Source organism: Oryctolagus cuniculus, chromosome 16, assembly GCF_051225735.1.
Source record: "Oryctolagus cuniculus isolate XC-2025 breed Fujian yellow rabbit chromosome 16, ASM5122573v1, whole genome shotgun sequence".
NCBI classification, from domain to species: Eukaryota; Metazoa; Chordata; class Mammalia; order Lagomorpha; family Leporidae; genus Oryctolagus; species Oryctolagus cuniculus.
Window position 1 is genome coordinate 42,567,955 of NC_142882.1, and position 20,687 is coordinate 42,588,641.

The 20,687-nt window shown below is 41.0% G+C and overlaps 1 protein-coding gene and 1 pseudogene across 13 annotated transcripts in view; one reads left to right on the forward strand and one right to left on the reverse strand.

The window, feature by feature from the left end:
• DGKB (diacylglycerol kinase beta) overlaps positions 1-20,687 on the reverse strand; it is a 781,129-nt gene that overhangs the window by 607,827 nt on the left and 152,615 nt on the right. The gene's annotated exons all lie outside the window — the stretch shown is intronic.
• On the forward strand, positions 11,893-12,578 carry LOC127487318 (small ribosomal subunit protein eS4-like; annotated as a pseudogene).

The window sequence follows — 20,687 nt, forward strand, 5'->3', positions numbered from 1 at the left end:
TTGCCCTAGGGCAGAAAAGATATAATTTCATTTTTGCACACCATTTAACTTTATTATAAAGTTGAAAAATAGAATTGCAGTAAGTGTTGGGATTAAACTGGTAAGACTTTTTCCTAAATTACAACCAATCACAGTAATTGCTTCCACATGGACCTTTTCAGAAATCACACTACTGCAGGAAACCAGATTATGAATTAAAAAGAGAATATGATGCTGATCCCTTATTTCCAAGTCCTTCTTTGTGGATGTTGAGCCATTATTACAGGTTATCAGAAAACTTTTGCTTCTTTTTGTTTATGAATCTAGAGACAGAGCCTCTACATCCACAGGAACACACACACATGCGCACACACGCACATACACACACATACATTCCTGATTCTCAATCCCAAAAGTCCATTTATTTCGATCATATTTTAGTCTCATAAAAAGAAGAAACGTGGAGAAAAGAATGGAACTTCACTTTTTTTTAAGAGGCAGAGACAGACACACACACACATAGACAGGCAGAGAGAGAGCTCCCATTCCCTGGTTCACTACCCAAATTCCTGCAAAGGCTAACATCAGATTGAGAACTCAGTCCATGTGGTGGCAGGAACCCAAGTACTTGAGCCATAATTTCTGCCTCCCAAAGTGTGCATCAGCAGGAAGTTGGAATTGAGCTGGAATCGGATAGCAATCCCCAGAGCTCTGATGGAGGATGCAGAAATCTTAACTACAGGGCTGAACACCTGCTCTAGAATGTAGTTTCTTGTTTATAACTCTCCCATGGAACTTCAGAGACAGGATCTGAAAATGGCCTTTTAATTTTGGATGGTTATAAAAGTAAAACACATTCAGCTATCTTTTATAAACACCCCAGGGGAGACAAAAGCTCTTAAAATGATTCATGTCCCATTTCACTATTTTATTGGTCATAGTTATATTGGAATAGACGTAGAAAGGAAACTATGAGCTAAATCAGGAGCCATGATCTTGATCTGGAACAACTTAAGAAAACCTAATTTATATTCAAATGACTCATCACCAACTCAACTTGCTCCTTTTTCCAATTTTCAATTTCCAGTTCTAAAATCTTGACAGCTCAGGTTTATGATCCAATCCCTACTTTGCAGTCTAGCTTGGACATTGGACCATTCTGCTACTCTTCTATTTTTGTCTCAATATCCTTTTTAAAAAAAAAAAAACAATATTTATTTATTTAAATGGCAGAGTGACAGAGAGAAGAGGGAAAGAGAGAGAAAGAGAAAGAGAGAGGAAACCTTATTGTGCTGATTCATTCCTCCAAATAGCCGCAACCATCAAGGCTGGGCCAGGCCAAATCTAAGAGCCAGGAATTCCATCCTGGTGTCCCACAGGGGTGACATCAGCAGCCCAAGTACTTGGGCCACCACCTGCTGCCGTCTCAGGCACATTAACAGAAAATTGGATGAGAAGCAGAACACCCCAGGTTCATAATAGCAACCAGGAATCAAACCAGCACTCCAATATGGGATGCTGAGATGCAAGCTGCAGCTTAATCCACAGTGCCGGGCCCTGCAAATTCTTTCTGAAGTGCAGTCTTTCTCAACCTGAGGCCTTGACTTGCACAGTCATTCTTCTGCAGGTGAGGATTTTGTCTTGGAATGCCAGAGTTCCAGGTAGCTTTAGCTTTCCAACAGAATGCTCTTACGTGAACTGTGTGCATATCTTCTTGGACTAGGCTGTGAAATTTCTTCTTTGTATTTATTTTATTTTATTTTTTGAAAGGGGGTAAGAGAGGCTGGCGCCGTGGCTCACTAGGCTAATCCTCCGCCTTGCGGCGCTGGCACACTGGGTCCTAGTCCCAGTCGGGGCGCCGGATTCTGTCCCGGTTGCCCCTCTTCCAGGCCAGCTCTCTGCTGTGGCCAGGGAGTGCAGTGGAGGATGGCCCAAGTGCTTGGGCCCTGCACCCCATGGGAGACCAGGAGAAGCACCTGACTCCTGCCATCAGATCAGCACGGTGCGCCAGCCGCAGCGCACTGGCCGTGGCGGCCATTGGAGGGTGAACCAACGGTAAAGGAAGACCTTTCTCTCTGTCCCTCTCTCTCACTGTCCACTCTGCCTATCAAAAAATAAATAAAAAAATTAAAAAAGAAATAAAGAAAGAAAGAAAGAAAGAAAGAAAGAAAGAAAGAAAGAAAGGAAGAAAGAAAGAAAAGAAAGGGGGTAAGAGAGAGAGATCTTTCATCTGCTGATATACTTCCAAAATGCCTGCAACAGCTGGATTGGGCTAGGTCAGAATGAAACTGTGAACAAAGAACTGTTTTGTGACTTCCAAGTAATTGATCCCTCACCTGCTTCTTCCAAAGGGTGCAATGTGCAGGAAGATAGGAAAGAGTGGAACTGGGGTTCAAGTCCAGGTATTCTAACATGGGAAGTGGAGAGTTCCTTGAGCACTACCCTAGGAACTTCCCCTTGGCTATGGAATTTTTCTACTGCTGTATTCTATCTACTGTCATTGGAGAGCACATTTATCTTATTTTGTAATTTGGCTGCTTTTCTGAGTTTCATTCTATGACCTAATACCAGAAGCATTCCCATCTTTTTGGTTATGTGAACTCAGAATCATGCTATGTACAAACAACACTGGGCTTACAAAGAAAAGTGGGGTCCAGGGCCTGGGTCTGATCTTCCCTCCAGGGACACCAAGAAAATGGCACCTGGATGAGCAGATTGTCGGCAAGACATGGCCTCAGCTATATTTCAGCTAATAGTGGACCTTCAAGCCTGAAAGCACAGTGACAGATTCTGGACTGAGTAATGCTGACAGATTCCGGCAGGCGGCCAAAGAAGCAGGCAGCTGTGAGCCGGGAGATCAAATTTAGATAATACGTATCTGTAATAGGATGGAGGTCCAGTGGCCAGGAAGCTTGGCAGGTGAAGCTATAGACAGCCAGGGGCTGGGTAATCAGGTTCAAATAGCTGGTTTAATCCTTGGATAAGGGACCAGTACAGATGCTCAGCACCAAAGACTGGATTTCCTAGGAAGGGCAAGGCAGCAACAACTTGGGGCAATTTTGAAAGATGGGGCTAATTCCAGAGGTACCTGCACTTAGAGAAAAGGGCAGTGAACATGGTGAAAAACAGCAGATAGCAAAGGACTAGGATATTTAACTTCCCAGGAAGTAATTTAACATGATAACCAAAAAATAACAGAGAGTATTGGGTATTTGGGGTTGTCCTTTCCATCCCTATGAGATCCACATAAGAACAGAGGTGGTAGAGACAAGGGAAGTCTTGCACAGTGGTGGTGGGAGCATACTTTAGTACAAGCATTGTGGAAATCAGACCAAGTTTCTGTCTTGGACACATATCCAAAGGAGAGAAGTCAATCTGTCAAAGAGACATCTGCACCTTGTGTTTGCTGCAACATCATGTACTCTAGCTAGGAAATGGAGACAATCTAAGTGTCAAGCCACTGAAGAACGGCTAAGCAAATATGGTGCATAGACACGATGGAATACTACCCAGGCGGAAAAGGATCACACTTTGTCTTCTGCAAAAACTGGCGACCATTATGTCAAGTAAAACAAGACAAGGACATACATAGAGTATTAAATATAAGATGATCTCATAGATGGTCATGTATAACGATGGCCACCAGAGGCTGTGGAGAACAGAGGGGACAGAGGAATAGGACAAGGTTGATTAATGAACACCAAGTTATTGATGGGAGTAAGAAGTTTGGATTCTACTGCAGACTACGATGACTATAGTGTTAATACACTCTATATTTCTTTATTTTAAAAGCACAAACAAAGAAGCTGGATAGTAGGATTACACAATATATATGTACACAAACGTCATATGGCATCCCATTAATATGTACAATTTTTAGGTGTCTATTAAATGTTTTTAGATGAAAAAAAAAAGAAAATCTTGAGGTGCTCTTGAGTTTAAAGGTGTGAATTATCTTGTTCAGCAAACACTTGTTATGTGCTGGGAAAAACCGAAGAAATTTATGTGGAAGCTGCCAGAGCAGACTTTGCCTACAGCTTGCATCCTCAGGATCTCCTCTCTCATTCATGATTAGCCGTGTCATAAGCAATGACTAGAGTTAAATCACCTATGCTTTAGGAATAAACCATCAATTATTATTTACTTCTAAAACATCCTAGATTTTAAATTATTTTCAAGGAAAATTAAATCCCCTCTACATTTTTCAAAAATAAAACAAGAGTAGGAATAAGAGAGGGAAGAGATGTACAATTTGGGACATGCTCAAGCTGACTTGCCCCAAATGGTAGAGTTAGAAACATACCAGGGGACTCCAATTTAATCCCATCAAGGTGGCATGTACCAATGCCATCTCACCAGTCCAAGTGATCAATTTCAGTTCACAATTGATCATAATGAAAGGACTAAGAGTCAAAGGAAGCACATAAACAAGTCTAGTACCTGCTAATACTAACTGACAGAATAAATAAAGGGGAAAGTGATCCAACATGGGAAGCGAGATACTCAGCAGACTCATAGAATGGTGGATGTCCTAAACAGCACTCTGGCCTCAAAATCAGCCCTAAAGGCATTCCGATCTGGCTGAAAAGCCCATGAGAGTATTTCAGGCATGGAAAGCCAAGACACTCTGGCAAAAAAAAAAAAAAAAAAAAAAACACACACACACAACAACAACAAACCCTAAATGAAAGATCTCTGTGAGTGAGATCCCAGTGGAAAGAACAGGTCTTCAAAGAAGGAGGTACCTTTCTCTGAAGGGAGGAGAGAACCTCCACTTTGACTATGACCTTGTCTAAACAAGATAAGAGTCGGTGAACTCAAAAGGCTTCCATAGCCTTGGAAACTCATGACTGGAGCATAGGGAGATTACTGATGCCATAAACAGGAGTGTCAATTTGTAAAGTCAACAACAGGAGTCACTGTGCACTTACTCCTCATATAGGATCTCTGTCCTTAATGTGCTGTACATTGAGACTTAATGCTATAATGAGTACTCAAACAGTATATTTTGCTTTGTGTTTCTATGGGGGTGCAAACTGTTGAAATCTTTACTTAATGTATACTAAACTGATCTTCTGTAAAAAAAAAAAAAAAGAAATTATCAATTCCCAACTTGACTCTCACTGGGATTAAACATGACAATAGGTCTGATCTGATTTCATCATCATTTAAAAAATCATCTATTATTTTTCACTTTATGTTTGTGTGGGAGCAAACTGTTGAAATCTTTACTTAATGTATGCTAAACTTATCTTCTGTATATAAAGAGAATCAAAAATGAATCCTCATGTGAATGGAAGGGGAGAGGGAGTGGGAAAGGGGAGGGATGCGGGAGGGAGCGATGATATGGGGAGGAAGCCATTGTAATCCATAAGCTGTACTTTGGAAATTTATATTCATTAAATAAAAGTTAAAAAAAAATAAAACAAGACACTACATACATCTAGCAGCATCTAGAAGTAGTGAACCGGTCAGTCCTAAGAGGTGCTGCATGAAAATTAGACACTTCTAGTTTATCTCACTTCTTTCTTTAGGAATCTTCTATGTCCTGGGGGAGTGTCCTCTGTGTTTCCACTGCCTCTTTGCTATTATGTCCCAGGAAACTCAACAAATACCTGCGAGATTACTCTGGAGGGCTGCATGGAGTGATAAAGATATTCAAAGCCAGATACATTTGGATTTGAATTTTGGCTCCAAATTCTTGGCTGGATGTCCTTTGGCGTATATTTAAACTCTACATGGATCAACTTTCTAATTCTTAATATTAGAATAATGATATGGACCCTGCATTACTCTGTCAGCACATTATCTGGGGTCCGACAAATTCCCTCCTTTGTTCCTTCCTAACCATGACTTCAGATATGTCAGCAGATTCCTGTTCCCTTCAGATTGAAGTCCAAGAAACTCGTCTCTCGGCATCCTAGATGTGCCCAAATAGGCCCCAAGGATTTATCTGCCAACAGCAAAGAGACCAAAGTGCAATTAACTCCCCTTTTGGCATCCTTGTGTCCAAACACCACCCAAGAGCATCTACAAATAACTATTTCCTATACCTTCTGCATTTACAATTCTGTATCCAATCATGCATTTCCCAAGACATTAGGGTTAAAGAAATCATGACCTACTCAGAATCACACACTCAAAGTCATGATTGAATTTTGTGTATGACTTAAACTGATTCTCTTTTACTTTGAGAAAACCAATAAAAAACTTCCAATTCAGATGAGGAATCTGGCCAGGAGTCTGCGACTTCTGTAAACATAGATAAGTGAATTTTGCTTCTTATTTTCTACTACACAGATATATTTGACTTCCTTTTATCACATTGAATAAATATTTAAACAGTATCTTTTGTATATACTAGAAATATAACAAAAGCAAAACTTAAAGACATAGGGATCTTTAAAATTAATGCGTATTTTGGTATTTTATTTCATTTTTTGTTCAGGATTATGTTTGTGTATGATAATGGAATTATCATATATATATATTTCATTATTTTTGAAAACACCAAACTACACACAAATTTTGCATGATATATGCACTTCAAAGACTACTCATAAATATGATTGGTTATTCTACATTATGAGGTAGAAGTACACTGAAAAGACAAAGGATTATGGAACAAGAAGTAAAAAATAAATTTCTGCAAATAACACATTCTTATTATGTGTTATGATAAAACCTACTTTTGCTTGTTCAAAATATATTTTAAAATCTACACCAATAGTTTTGCCACCTAAATAAAAGTTTATAGTCAGTATGAGAGGACTATGAGGTATTCCAACGCTAGCACCAAGATGATCCAACATACAAAATATATTTCTCATGTTTAAAAATGATGCTTTTTAAAGAACCGACTGTAGGTTTGTGATCTAGTCCTTATTTGCCAAAGTAGACAGTGCCATTTTTCCTGTTTCAGGGAGGACACTGGCTTCCCAGGAAAGAGTGGCGGCTGCCACATGATGACAAGAGCTGCCAGTGACTCACGGAAATATGGAATGAGACCATGGAAAAGTCATTTTGGTTCTCTCTCACCTCAGTGCTTTCAAAGTTTCCTTCGCAATCTAGCAGTCCTCACATAGACTTTCCACTTATCGTGAAGGACATTAGTGACCTCGAAGTCTTGTTTCTGTGCTTTGTTCAGAGTTCTCTCTCAGTGGCTGATTTAGCCCAGTAGAAGATAACGTTTTTTAGCTGCTTCAGGAGAAGAATTTTCTTATCTGAATACTTACCTCGCATTAAGGTGCACACAACATATTGATATGAACCACAAGATTAGATTTGATAATTTGTCTCCCTTAGCTACTTAATATTAAATGTTAACTAAATAACTGTATCTGTTTAATCTGATTTGGCATCTAATCTAGTGTTATTAGGATCATGTGGATACTTTTAAAAATACACTGATGTCTGAGCTCAGAGCATGGTAATGTACCCTGAATCAGCCTGCAATGCAGTCCAGGCATGGAGATTTCTGAAAACGGCATTATAGTATTCTGATGTGTGGCTAAGATTTAATCAATCACAGTCCTGGCCCTTTAAAAGATGCACAAAGAAAATGAGATTTAATCAACCAACATTTTCCTAAAGATTAGTAGATACTTTGCTGCTCTGGAAGCTTCTCTTGGGGAAAAAATTTAATAGAATCCATTATTTGAAGATTTATTTACCCTTCCCCTCCAGTCACAATGGCAAAAACAGCATTGTAGAAATATAGCAACCAGAAATCTGCAGCAGATGATATGAAAGAGATTCCACCTCAGTTATAGTGCCTAGCACTGAGATTCTACAGCACTACATCACACGAGACGTAGAGAGCTAGTCACCAAGAAACAAGTTTACATCTACTTGTACAACAAAATTGAAAAATAAATCTGGAACTAGTTAAAAATAATAGGAGCCAGGGTGGGCCTTTGGCACAGCTGTTAATGCTTGGGATGCCCAAGTCCCATAGCAGAGTGCCTCGGTTCAAATGCAAGCTCTAGTTCGAATTCCAGCTTCTGGATAATGGGCACTCTGAGAAGCAGCAGGTGATGGCTTAAGCCCTTGGATCCCTGTCAACCAGGTGGGAGACTAGAATTGAGTTCATGGTTCCTGGCTTCAGCCTGGTCCAGTCCTGGCTGTTGTAGGCATTTGGAGAGTGAAACAGTGGGATAAAACAACTCACTCTCTCTTTTTTCTTTTAAATAACATTTTATTAAAAAATCATCACATTTGGGACCAGCGCTGTGGTAAAGCAGGTAAAGCTGCCACTTACAGTGCTAGCATCTCATATGGGTGCTGGTTCAAGACCCAACTGCTCAACTTCCGATCCAGCTCTCTGCTATAGCCTGGGAAAGCAGTAGAAGATGGCCCTTGGGCCCCTGCACCCGCCTGGGAGACTTGAAGGAAGCACCTGGCTCCTGGCTTCAAATCAGCACAGCTCCGGCCATTGCGGCCAATTAGGGAGTGAACCAGCAGATAGAAGACCCCCTCCCCCAACCCTATCTCTCCTCTTTCTGTGTGTAACTCTGACTTTCAAATAAATAAACACATCTTTTAAAAAAAATCACATTGTAAATAAGTGAAATGCATACACCTGGATTTTAATCAGGATTTTAAAAATATTTATTTAGTTATTTAGTTGAAAGATAAAGTCATAAAGCAAGAGAGAAAGAGAGACAGCAGGAGCCTGCGACTCTATCCTGGTCTCCCATGTGGAGGCAAAGGCCCAAGTACTTGGACCATCTTCTGCTGCTTTTCCAGGTGCATTAGCAAGGAAGTGGAGAAGCCAGGACTTGAACCAGTGTGGAAAATATTTGAATGATAAAACTACACCAAGGTTAGCTGCAAAATTTCCCGTATTCAGATCTTTGCTCCCTGATGACCACATGCCTTTGGGAACTACCCATGGTACAAATTCCTTTCTTGATGTACCTGCTAAACTCTTGGATTATGGTTTAAAAAGATGACAATCATGGGGCTGGCATTGTGGTGCAGCTGACAAAGTCACCATTACCACCGAAGCATCTCATAGTGGGATGCTGGTTCCAGTCCAGGCTGATTTGCTTTCAATTCAGCTTTCCTGGAAAGGCAAAGAAGGATGGCCCAAGTACTTGGGCCCCTGCCACCCATGTGGGAGACTTGGATGGGGTATTGGGCTCCTGACAAGCCCAGGCCATTGCCAGTCATTTGGGGAGTAAGTTGTCATACATATAGAAGTAAATGTTTTTATTTATCTGAAAAGATAACTGTTCAATTTCAAAACAATGACTGATTTGAGACTATGAAGTTTCATTTCATCTCTTCATATTTGTTATTCATTGCTAATCCTCTTATACATCTAGTCCTAAAAACATTTTCCTCTAGTCGCCATTTCATTTCTGCCTATATCTATGTATAGGTAACTTTTTAAGATATGATTGTTGTCCAATGTCTTGAACAAAAATATTAATGAGTGATAATTATATACACAATATCTGCTAATTTAGTGAACAAACCAGTCTAGACCTAGAAACCCATGATTTAACTTACAACTTTTAATGTGGATTTCATTGTATTGAAAATACAGAAAGACATACTTGCTTTTGAGCCACCTCTCTATGCTATAACTGGAAATTCATATTGAAACATACTCTTTTATTAAGAATTTTAGTAGTGACAGAATTGATGGGTTTGGACTAGTTGTGTGTTGGTAAATTTTTAACAACTGCTAATGGTGTAGAGAATGGAGCATTTACCCATTTCTGTGTTGTAAATATCCCCCACCATGGCCACTTCATGAATGTGGATGTGGTAAAGGATGCTCGTGTTTGACCATGCCGGGCAATAATAAAGAACCATTATACTTAGGACTTTATATACTTTAGAATGAAAATATCTTTCAAGATAAACCCAGAGATAAAGGGCAGAATAAGTTTCAGTTATGACTGCTCAATTATTCTTTCAACCATCCTCAAGACATCCACCAAGCTTAGAACTAGTAGTATTCTACTTGGAATATATCAGTGGGCAAAACAGAACATATTTCTGCTTATGCGGTTTTTACTCTCATGCAAGAAGGCATAAAAAGGATGCAAACACAAATATAGGATTTTAGAAGATGGGCATTTCAACAGTAAAAAAAAAAAGCAACGTAAGGTAAGAGAAATTTAAGTTTGCAGGATCAGAGAGGACGATGGTTTCCCATTTTAAGTATCATGCTTATGGTAGACTTTCTTGAGGGAAAATAGCTGTCCTTTGGGCCAAAGTTTGAATCTCATTTATGTTCTAAAAGAAGCACTCTGTGTATCTGAAGCTGATGAAATCTGAATAAGCTCCAACAGCTGCTTTTCTGGCTTTGGTAGAATTTGGAAAACTGTGACTTTTGGGGAATTTAGTACACAGAGCCTCCTTGCACATATTTTTTTTTTCTAAATTGCTATCAATCATTATTTTTCAAAAGCTGTTACAGGAGCACTCTATTATGCTTCTGAAGACAGACCGCAAATTACAAGAATAGAAGCAAAGAAATAATCATGAAATTATTCTTCTAATGTAGTATAGAGACATGATGACTTTCACGAAAGTGTTAGTGGTAGGGCAAAAAGATAACTAATTTTGAAAATTGCACCAAAACAATTTCCTGATGGGTTGGATGTGGACTGTAAAAAAGAAAGTATCCGAGATGACAAGATTTTATGTTTGCGCAAGTAGAGGAGTGAGGGCACCAGAAAGTAAAATGAGGAGCACTGCAGACACAGCAGAATTGGGGTGGAGAGTTATCCATGTTAGCTTCAGGTACTTTATATTTGAGAAATCTCCTAGACAGTCAAGTATAGCCATTTGGAAAGAAATTATATATGAATATGCAATTCAGGAGAAACATCTGGGCTAAAGAACTAATTTTGAGTGTTTTTGTATATAAATTATGTGACTGACAACAACAATTGGCCATGGGATTAGGTGATATCACAAAGACAACAACCACAGAGAATCGAAATGGACTGAATCTTGGAATATTCTCAAGTTAAGATGTCAGGGAAGAAGAAGGAATCTGTAAGGACACCAAGAATGGCATCTAGTTAAACATCAAGGAGACCGCAGAAACAATGTGTCATAAAAGCTCTGCTATGGATGTAGTTTGTCATTGCCAAAACTCACGTTGAGGCTTGGTCCCCAATGCAATGGATCTGAAAGGTGATGAACCCTGGTGGGAGATGATTGGGTCATGGCTGCCCTCTTATAGAGATGAATGCCATTCTTGCAGGTGTGGGTTAGTTCCACAATAGATTGTTATAAAAAAAGTGAGGTTGGCTTCCCCTGCTCTCTGGCTTGCTCATTTGCCAGGAGATGACTCTTTCATGTGTCCCTGCCACGTGATGCCATCTGCCAAGTTAAGATGTGGTCCTTACCAGATCCTAAAAGGTGCTGCTGACTGATCTTGTACTTTCAGCCTCAAAAACTGGGAGCCCAATAAACCTCTTTTCTTTACAAAGACTCCAGTATTTTGCTAGAGCATCGTGGAAAAGACAGAGACCATACAATGCCAAGCTAACTGAGGAAATATACCAATGGATTTAACACTAAGGAAGTCATTCATGTCCCTGTCAAGAGCTGTTTCAGTTCAGTGCTTGGAACCAAACCCAGTGAGTGAGCTGAAGAGGAAATAGAGAAATAAGAAGCAGCAAGCGGAGGAAACTCACTCAAAAGGATTTGTGGTTATGCAGTCAATTAACTGGATCATCAGCTGGTCTATAGGAACAGGAGTGAAGACATTTTTTGAGAGAGAAAAGAATGGATCCAGTGGAGAGGGAAGAATTGAAAAGGAAGGCAAGTGGAGCAAGGACCAGTATAACAGGTGCTGTTCTGAGCAGGAAAGCATGCAATCTCCTTCACAGCAGAAGTTCAGGCTTCAAAGAAGGCAGTCCCCACTCCACACTCAGGGCTCATGGTCCCAAGAAGCGTCTGAAGTGAGTAGCACCTCCATGCACTGGATGCTGATAATGTGACCAGTGTGTTTGCTCCTTGTCCATCCACCAGTCTCCACAAGCAGAAGGTATCTCCCTCTCATCATTTTCCCAAGGAACAGGCTCAAGTATGCACCAACAGGGGATGAAGTAAAGAAATCTGCATGCAGTGGTTCATTAAGATTGATGGCAAAGTCTGGACTGATGTAAGTTACCTTGCTGGTTTTACGGATGTCATCAGCATGGATAAGACTCAAGAGAATTTCCTTCTGATCCATGATACTAAGGATCACTTTGCAGGCATGAAAGGAATCCCTCATCTGGTGACCCACAATGCTCATCCCATTCGCTATCCTGATCCCCTCATCAAGGTAAATGACACCATTCAGATTGATTTGGAGACTGGCAAGATTACTGATTTCATCAAATTTGACATAGGTAACCTGTGTATGGTGACTGGAGGTGCCCATCGGGTAGAATTGGTGTAAACCTGGCTGTTTTGATGTAAAACGTGCCAATGGCAATGGCTTGGCCACTTGGACTTCCAACATTTTCGTTACTGGCAAAGGCAATGAACCATGGATTTCTCTTCCTCCAGGAAAGGGAATCCACCTCACCATTGCTATACAGACACACAAGAAACTGGCTGTCAAACAGAGCAGTGGGTGAAATGATCCGTAGGTGACATGTTAGAAAAGTCTTTGTACTTAATTCAAAACAATACGATGAAAAAAAAAAGTTCAGCCTTAGTTCTGGTGGCATGGTCTGTTCACCTGAGGGGAAGGCAGTTAGACGAGAGCTGCTTGGTTACTATCCTTTGGTTCTGCTAATATTATTGCTTTGGTACATGTGGATAGTAATAGTAACTTTCTCTTGGTGATTTGATGGGATTGGTATGTGCTGCACAATAAATATTCATCGACTGTAAACACTTGTCACCATCATGCTTAGACTTACACTGAGCTCTGGGATTCTTTTTGGAGGAGGCATAATGTTAATTTCAGTTTATTCTCAACTCTCTTCATTTTCTTTTACATTTCTGTGAGATGTTTTAAGCTTCTTATTTCAAACCAACAATGGAAATATCATGTAAAATACTTTATCATTAGTTAAAGTATCAATTTAAAAATATATGTTGTGGTTAACTCACTTTTGTGGGCAATGAAATTGAATGCAGTCATTACAGGTGTTTAAATCAAAACATTTAGTGCAATGTGATTATGAGTTACAATTTTAAATCTGTGCATTATGGAAAACTGTTCAGCCCACACTAGTTCAGAAGATGACAGCATTATTTTTTCAAAAGTTCTTACGTGGGTTGCAAAACACTTACTGAGAAACCAGACATTCTGGCAACAATGCTGGATTCTCTAGTCACAACGCGAATAACATCCTGTTTTAAGACAATGCAAAATTACCAAATTTTCCAATTAGTTTCTGAACATAAGACTTTGTAGTTCTCTGTGCATTTGCCAAAAACAAAGTATTAGGCAATATGGAAAAATCAAAGTTTATTGATTCTGCAAGAAAGCACACATTAAGGAATATAATTTGCTCATCAACCTATTGTAAAGAACATTAAAAACCCAAAATATTATCCTCCAACTTTAAACTCACAGCAGAAGTAACTGAAAAGAGCCAACTTTCTGTTGTGACTCTGTGCGTACCAGGTGTGAGAAGAAGGTTATAACTTGTGTCCACATTTTTTTTAACTTTTATTTAATGAATATAAATTTCCAAAGTACAGCTTATGGATTACAATGGCTTCCCCCCCCCCATAACTTCCCTCCCACCTGCAACCCTCCCCTCTCCCATTCCCTCTCCCTTTTTATTGACATCAATATTCATTTTCAATTCTCTTTATATAAAGAAGATCAGTTTAGCATATATTAAGTAAAGATTTCAACAGTTTGCACACACACAGAAACACAAAGTGAAAAATACTGTTTGAGTACTAGTTATAGCATTAAATCACAATGTACAGCACATTAAGGACAGAGATCCTACATGAGGAGATTTCTGGGAGACCCTGACTCTTGAACGATCTAGAGGAAACTCCTCTCACAACATGGACCGACATTTTCTCCCTCCAATGCTAGGACATTAGAAGAAACCTTTTTAGAGGAAGCAACACTCTGTCCTGTGATTCCACAGCAATAAGATCACCAGATACACACAGGAGGACCTGCAGCCCCAAACCCCTTAAATATTCCCCTTCTAATAGTCCTGTCCTCTATTTTTCCCCATCCCTATCCTACTTTTTAACCAAAAGTCTACATTGAGAAACTGGACATTTGTAATCCAACTGCCAGGGGACTGAGGAGGAACAGAACTTCCAGAAAGGAATGCATTTTTCTGGCAAGTCCAGTTTCCCAGTGGTGGGAAATGTTTGTCCCTGAGCTCTGCTGAGTTTCCCTGCTGTGTAGTGTTCAGAAGAGAAGCCTTGGTGTTTTCTCGGGAAAAGAATCTCTCACAGTACACAGTCCCACACGGGCATATTCGCCACAACAACCCCCAGCCACCTTTCCCATAGTTTGTTATCCAACAACAACAACAAAAAGCCTGCCCGTATGTGAGCTCCGTGTCTAAGTTATTCTGGGAGGAAGGAGCTGTGTTTCAGACCTTTGCTTGAGAGATCAGTTAGTTCCACATTGTTTAAGTACTTTTGAAGACACGAAGAGGAAGGAAATGGATACAGTGATGGTTTTTTAAAGGAGTTTGATTAGAGTGGGAGTCTGAGAGGTTGATGTTCGGAGCAGCACTGTGCACTGAAACCCAAGGATGGGCAGCTACAGTGTGTGAGGCTACAGCAGTGGCCCAGTGATGCCAGGAAATAGCAAGATTATTTTTTTCTTTTTAGAGATACATGTAAGGATGTATGTGTTTGAAAAGTAAAGTGACAGAGAGGAGAGAAAAAGAGAGGGAAGGAGAGACAGTGAAAGAGAAAGAGAGATCTCTCATGTGCTGGTTCACTCACTCAATGCCTGCATGAGCTGGGGCTGGTCCAGGTTGAAACTTGGAGCCCAGAACTCCATCTGGATCCCTCACATGAGTGACAGGAGCCAAAGCACTTAAGTCATCTTAGGGTCTGCTGCCTCCCAGGATGCAACAGCAGGAATTCGGATCAGAAGTGTAGCAGCCGGGACTCAAAGGAGCACTCTGATATGGGATGCGGGCAACACACGGGGTGGCTTAACCGACCGTGCCATGATACTGGCCCCTGAAAGATTCCTCTGATCAATGTGCTGCTCCTACACAGAATATTCACAGTCATGTTGGCATTGTGATTTTCAGGGCTGCTATCAAAAGTTACCATAGCCATAGTGACTTAAAACAACAGAAATTCAGTTTCTCATACTCTGGAGGTGAGAGATAAAATCAAGGTGTTCATTGGTAGCTGGATCCTTCTTAAGGCTGGAGGTATGCTGTACTCTCTCCCTTGGCTTCTGGGGGCTGTGGAAAATCCTTGGGGATCCTTGTCTTGTGGATGCATTAATCAGATTTCTGCTTCATTGTTCACATGGCTTTCCCGGCTTGTGTGTGAGTGTGTGGGTGTGTGTTTAAGATTTATTGATTTTTCTTTAAGGCAGAGTTGCAGAGAGAGGGAGATCTTCCATATGCTGGTTCACTCTCCAGATGGCTGCAACAGCCAGGGAGGGTCCCAGCTGAAGACAGAAGCCTAGAACTCCATCCAGGTCTCCTACATGGTAGCAGGAGCCCAAGTATTTGGGCCATCTTTTGCTGCTTTCCCAGGCACAGTTGCAAGGAGCTGGATTGAAACTGTAGCACCAGGGACTCAAACTGCACCCACATGGGATGCTGACACACAAGTGGCCACTTAACCCACTGAACCACAACACCACCCCTGCTGCCCCATTATATCTTTTATAATGACAATGGTTGTTGGATTTAGAGCCCACCGTAAGTGCGTAATAATCCCATTCTGAGATCTTAAATCGAATCACATTTTCAATATCCATCCCCCCCGAGAAAAGTCACCTTCACAGTTTGCAGTTAGGCCTTACAGATATTTTTGTGGGAGCCACAACTCAACCCACCAGATACTGAGCTTGGGAAGAAATTTTAAAGGCAATATTCAACCAAAACGTTTTTATCAGTACATTCCTCTGAAAATGCAGGGCCTTACAATTCTATAAGGTTTATTTTTCTGCTAACTGGTATTTGTTTGGATCATCTGAGAAGGATGTGTACACCAAATTTGTAGAAACGCCTGTGCAGGGTAACGGAGAGAAGGAGCAAGAGTGGGCAAGGAGAACCTGCAGCCTGTGAAGCAGATGGAACACCTGCCGTGGAGACAAGGAGACCGAGGGTGAGTGGTGAGGCTCAGACTGGTACAGCCCTGAGAAAGCCTTTGCCAGGCTGTGGAAGAGGCTCCTGGAGGCCACACTCCTTACAAGAGGTCTCTGCTGGAACTGACCAGCCACCAGATTTACCACCATCAAAGGGGGCAGGATGCAATCCAGCTAAGAAGTATTGGCAACCTTGAGGACACAGCACCTGATGCTGGCGAGGCCATACCCAGACTGAAAGCCGATGGACACGACTTGGTACTGGGAGAGGTTTAATTAAGAGGCGACCATTTAGCCTAGCAGTTACGATGCCCATGATCCACACTGGAGTACCTGGGCTTGTCAGGTGGTTCCAGCTTCCTGCAAATTCAGAATGTGGGAGGCAATGGTGACAGCCTAAGTGATTGGGTTCCAATCACTAATGTGGCAGACTTTAACTGAGTTCCAGGGTCTCTCTCTCTCTCTCTCCACACACACACACACACAATCTCCACCTCTCAAGTAAAAAAAAAAATCTTAAAGAATTAATTAAATAGCCCCATTAGTAAGAAGGTTTCCAAATCGACCAATTAGGCTTCAAAAAGATCTCATGTCTAACAATAAGTGAAGTCTGGGGCGGCGGGGGGAGGGAATGATTTCATCGTTTGTTCTTAAACTTTGCAATTTTTTATGAAAAGAGCTACACAAACTAGATACCTTCAATGGCCCAGGTCTCTAGGCCCCTGCACCCATGTGGGGACCTGGAAGAAGCTGCTGGCTCCTGGCTTCGGATCGGCGCAGCTCCGGCCATTGCAGCCATCTGGGGAGTGAATCAGCGGATGGAAGACCTTTCTCTCTGTCTCTAACTCTCTCTGTAACTCTTTCAAATAAATAAAATAAATCTTAAAAAATAATTAGATACCTTCATCTACTGCAGAGGCTTAATTTGCTTGATTTGTTCTTTTGGACAGTGTAGATGCTGAGTAATGGTTTTGAGAAAACTGAATGACAGAAAAGAGTTTGTTATCTCCATTCCCATTGTGAACTGGAAGGAGAGAAGGCACAAATGCTTCATGCCGATCTTTAAAACGAATGTTCGCTCATGAAGATAACACAATCTGGCAACTGCCTTAGCCCTTCCTTTGTTGTTAGCCACATCATCCGCTGATAACTCACAGCCACCACATGAGCCAGTAGGAGGCAGACAAGATGTCCGCTGCTTCCTGTACCTGGACACAGCCAGGTCTCAGGTAGCGACCTCTGCTCTATTCGCCCAGGACCAGCTCCCTGCATCCCATCCTCCTCCTCCAGCCAGCAACAGCCTCTGCTGCACCTCGCACCTCTCTCTCCCTACCACTAAACTTCAATCCAGAGGTCTTCAAGGCTGTAATTAAAAGGAAACACCTGCCTCTCCAAGTCATTTGGGTAAAGGTTATTTTTATTCATTGCATCGTTAACATATCATTTATTCTTCAACTTTCTGCTTCGAAGGAAACTGTAATTTGTATCTAGTACTTAACCCCACAACATCATAGTATTCCGCACACATATGCACTAATAAGCACTTAAAGTGCTAAATAATTAAGTGTTAACGGATTAAGTAATTGGTGCTGTAGTGATTTCTATTATGTAAATGTATGTGTTGAGTTTTATATAGGTGTTTCAGGATGTATTATTGCTTGGAAAAATCTGGTCTGGTGCTTTCATAGGTTTGAAATACATTCTTAATTTCTTTATTAGAAATAATAGCCTACAGGCCCTACTATTAAAAAATCAATATTAAATACACTTTCAATAATGTACTAGTTTCAGATAATGAAGGCGTTATGCATTAAACATACTATGTAGAAAAAATGTATGGAGTCAATGGAAGTACAAGAGAAAGTCAAAAAGTTCAAAGAAAATGCATATTATAAAAAATTCATGAATTTCAAATTTGTTTGCAGCCAAATATACTCATACTAACCAACATAACATGTCTGAGAAAAATCTAGTTTGAAGCACTAAGATGATCTATCAGTTTGAAGGTAGCCTGAATCAGACCAACATGAATTTTGCTAAAATTAAAGCAAGAACAAACACCACATTTATGCTGAATCTGGGTTAGAAGAATAGTGACATCTTTGGTGTTTCGTAAAAAGTTTATGAGAACAATGCCACATCAGTTAACTCATTTTAAGAAGGAATGGGATGATGCGGGAGATGAAGCTTGCATTGGGAGACCATCTACATCTGCTTGCGAGTGGAAGAAATCATCTTGTTGTGCCCTAACTGAAGTGGACCAACACTGACAGCAGAAAGAAAAGTCAGCACCACAGACATCTCACTCGATTCAGCTTCCACCATTCTGCATGATAAATTATAGTGGAGCAAGCTTTCTTCTCAGTGGGTGCCAAAAGTGTTGCATCCAGGTCAGCTGTAGACAAGGGCAGAGCTTTCAATGGAAGTTTTAAGCAAGTGAGCTCAAGATCTTAAAGCATTTCTTGCAAGAACTGTCACAGCACATGAAACACAGCTTTCTCAGGATGCTCTTGAAGTCGAAGCACACCCAAAGCAACGACCTCCAACAGACGGGAGTGGTTCAGTCAAGGCAAAAGCAGACCGCTCAAGAGCGGAGAACATGGGACTGAACCTAAAAGATCCACCATGCTTATAATGAGAAATATGAAGTCATCAAGAATGAGGGCAGAGAAACATGTGATCAAACCACTGCTACCTCAGAAGGTTTGAGAGGAGTAAGGAAGGGCTGTAGTGGAAAAAGATGACCTTACCAAGAGATGTAAATGGACCATATATAAAAATGATTATAGTGGTCTCCAACTGTGGGGAATTTCCTAGTGTACATCATAATAAAGGCATTTTAATAGTAGCAATATTTTCATGAATTCACATTGTCTTCTTTAGTTGTTTACATTTTATTTATTTATTTATATTTTATTTAAGGAATACAAACTTCATGCATTTCAGATATACAAATTTAGGAACATAGTAATTCTTCCCACTGTACCTCATTCCCGCTCATATTCCCACGCTTCTTCCTCCTCCCGCTCCTATTCCCATTCTTATTTTTTCACAAAGTTCTATTTTCAGGGCTGGCGCCGCGGCTCACTAGGCTAATCCTCTGCCTTGCGGCGCCGGCACACCGGGTTCTAGTCCCGGTCGGGGCGCCGGATTCTGTCCCGGTTGCCCTTTTCTAGGCCAGCTCTCTGCTGTGGCCAGGGATTGCAGTGGAGGATGGCCCAAGTGCTTGCGCCCTGCACCCCATGGGAGACCAGGGTAAGTACCTGGCTCCTGCCTTCGGATCAGCGCGGTGCGCCGGCTGCAGCGTGCCGGCTGCGGCGGCCATTGGAGGGTGAACCAATGGCAAAGGAAGACCTTTCTCTCTGTCTCTCTCTCTCTCACTGTCCATTCTGCCTGTCAAAAAAAAAAAAAAAAGTTCTATTTTCAGTTAATTTTATACTTCTAAAATTAATCCTACACTAAGTAGAGAGGTCACCAAATAGTATGAAGAAAAAAACAAAAACAAACAAACAGGAAACCATTGTTCCTCAACAGTCAAGATAAGGGCTGCTCAAAATCATTGCAGCACGAAGTGTCAGTTTTACCCCTGTAGATTACCTTTTAGATACTCTATTAGTTACCACTGCTCAGAGAGAACATATGGTATTTGTCTTTTTGTGACTGGCTTATTTCCCTAAGTATAATGGTTTCCAGGTGCATCCATTTTGTTTCAAATGACAGGATTTAAGTTTTTTGGAGTCAGACTGCAAAGGGGAATAAACAGAACTCTAAGCAATAAGCTAATTTTCCTGAGGATGTACCTTTTATAAGGTGCCTGGAGTGACTGGAATTTATGACAGCCACTTGTTTTATTTGCCTTTTGTTCCCTGCTTGCATTAGTATAATTTGCTATAATTTCATAATTGGGAGGAATGTTGAAAAGGGCAGAAAAGCTGGCAAGAAATGGAGAGATCTTGATGTTGCTTTCATAACAGGAAGGGCCGGAGAAAGCCTAGGGAAGCATTTCCACCAAAGTTAGAGTCGGACTGCAGCAAAGTCATTTAAATAAGGAGAATTTTAAGAAAGGAAACCTCAATTATTAGGGCTGGCATTCAGATGCAGCAGGTAAGCTACTGCTTGGGTCTCTCACAACCCACATCAGGGTGCCTGCCTCAATTACGGTATATGCTGCTTCTAACAGAGCTCCCTATTACTGCACACCCTAAGAAGCAGCAGATGATTGATCAAGTACTTGAGTCTCTCTCCCACACGTGAGACACACAAGTTCTGTTTCCTAGTTGAACCCTGCTGTTGTGGACATTTGGAGAGTGAACCAGCAGCTGGAAGATCTCGCTCTCACACTCTCGCTCTCGCTCTCTCTCTCTCCCTGCCTTTCAAATAAGTAAGCATTTTAAATACTCCAATTATTACCTTGCAAGAATTTTGTTCAATCACTTGTGAACTTAAAGAGGATTTTAAATTGTTTGAC